Source organism: Austrofundulus limnaeus, unplaced genomic scaffold (genome assembly GCF_001266775.1).
Source record: "Austrofundulus limnaeus strain Quisiro unplaced genomic scaffold, Austrofundulus_limnaeus-1.0 Scaffold953, whole genome shotgun sequence".
NCBI lineage: Eukaryota > Metazoa > Chordata > Actinopteri > Cyprinodontiformes > Rivulidae > Austrofundulus > Austrofundulus limnaeus.
In genome coordinates, this window is record NW_013953355.1 from 101,390 (window position 1) to 103,329 (window position 1,940).

General features: G+C 40.9%; 1 long non-coding RNA gene across 1 annotated transcript; it reads left to right on the forward strand.

The window, feature by feature from the left end:
- The first annotated feature begins 880 nt into the window (after positions 1-880).
- LOC106533476 (uncharacterized) lies at positions 881-1,487 on the forward strand. The gene is made up of 2 exons (XR_001312245.1): positions 881-1,001; positions 1,218-1,487. It is a non-coding gene; the product is annotated as an uncharacterized LOC106533476 (long non-coding RNA).
- Positions 1,488-1,940: the final 453 nt, after the last annotated feature.

The following is a 1,940-nucleotide window of genomic DNA, read 5'->3' on the forward strand; positions in this document are numbered from 1 at the left end:
AAAATGTTTTTTCAATTTCAGTTTTCATTATTTAGTTAGTTTTAATTAACTAAACCCTGCTTCAAACCTGGTCGGAGTCACTGCAGAACAAATGCCAGGACCTCAAGGAGAGAAACATCAGGATTGTAGGAGTACTGGAGGACGGTGATAGCTCTGCAGCCACCACTTCAGCTCTTCTCCAGAAGATGTGTTCTGTTTCCAGGATTGTGTCAACACTGCCAGGCCAGGTTGAAGGAGCAAATTCATGTAGACAGGATGATCCTCTGTTTACTYGGATTACACCAATCAGGTGGTCAAAGCCCAACCTGGACACACGATGAGACAACAGCTTTGTGGGTTGAAAGACGTAAGGTTCAGCATCCCCTATCCTGCTCACCTGAGGATAACCCACGGCCACTGATCTGCATTATATTGTCTGTATTAGTAATACAGATCAACGCCCACGACAACCAGATTTTTAAAATAACTGACACGGTCAGGTGTTATAAGGTCACAGTACACCTTCAATGTTCCAATCATRTTTTACTGAAAAACACTGAACAGGACAGTGGCTGATTTTCAGACCTTTGTGGAGGTAGATGAGAAGCAAAGCTTTTCCAATGATCTTGTCTGAGTATGGGCTGATCTAACAAAATTAAGGAAATCGGTGACGATAAATCAGATGGCCGATTTATCTGTACCCCTAATTTAGGGATGTAACAATTAATTAATCTACATTCTGTTGAAAAAGAGAAAAACAAAAATAATCATGATTGTAAACCATGATTATGCCCAACCCTAGTTAGTCACAGCGCCGCGACGAAGGACGTCCAAAACCGAAGACTCCTCCGATGCGGCCGACAAATACGTCCTTCCTTTTCCCCGATTTGAAGGACAGTTCCGATGGATCCTTCCCGGCCCAGCATATCCCATAATGCATTGCGGTCCGACCGGAGATTCTTTTTTTCTTGTAATGGCSGACGAAGCGAGAGTCGAAGCGATGGAGGAGTACAGTTTTAAATGTAAGTATATTAAAATCTGCCGGTAAAAAAATAGAAAATAAAAAGCGGTTGTATTGTTAGGCTTTAGTCCTTTGCATATACAGTATAAGATTTAAAATAATATTTATCTCAGAAATATCGTGAATAAGCTCATGTGGCGGGTCCTTTACTTTTTCGTGTATTCCCGCTAACTAAGCTAGTTTTTAATTTGAGACTTTTTTATTTGCTATTTTTTAGGGTCCAAGGAGCAGACTGAAGCTTTTATAAAGCTGAGGGAAAAATGAACACCTCTTCAGGGGGTTTAAGAATTCGGCCGCTGTGGGATGGAGGTACAAGAATAAACTTATCATAATAGTTATTAAAATACTTATAACCTGTGATCTTAAATGGAGTATACTTTCAATGGGGTTCCACTGGCTTTCCTTTTGTGTTCTGCTATGAAAACTGTTTTTACAAGAAGGGATTGACAGCTTACATGTTTCCTCTTCACTTATTTTTGTGTATGTTGACATACTTGTTTTATGCTACTTTCACTTGAGGATCACTTGGAGGTACTTTATACAGGACCGCATATATATACACACCTACTATGTCTCTCTATCCTTGTGGGGACTTTCCATTGACTTCTATTCACTTTTAGGAAATTTAATATCCTAAACCTGACCATTTACCCTAAAATTAACCTCACAGGTACCTGACCCTAAAACTAACCTAAACTCAATGCACACCTTGGTCCTACCCCCACCCCCCACCCAAAATCAGCCTCCGAAGTCAAGGGGACCGGGCTTTGTTCCCCATGATTACCTAATTTCCCTCTGGGATCAATAAAGTATTTTTGAATTGAATTGAATGAGGCTGCATTTTTCTGAAAAATTGTCCCCACCAAGTAGGAAAAACATGGGCGCACACACGCACGCACGCACACACACACACACACACACACACACACACACACACACA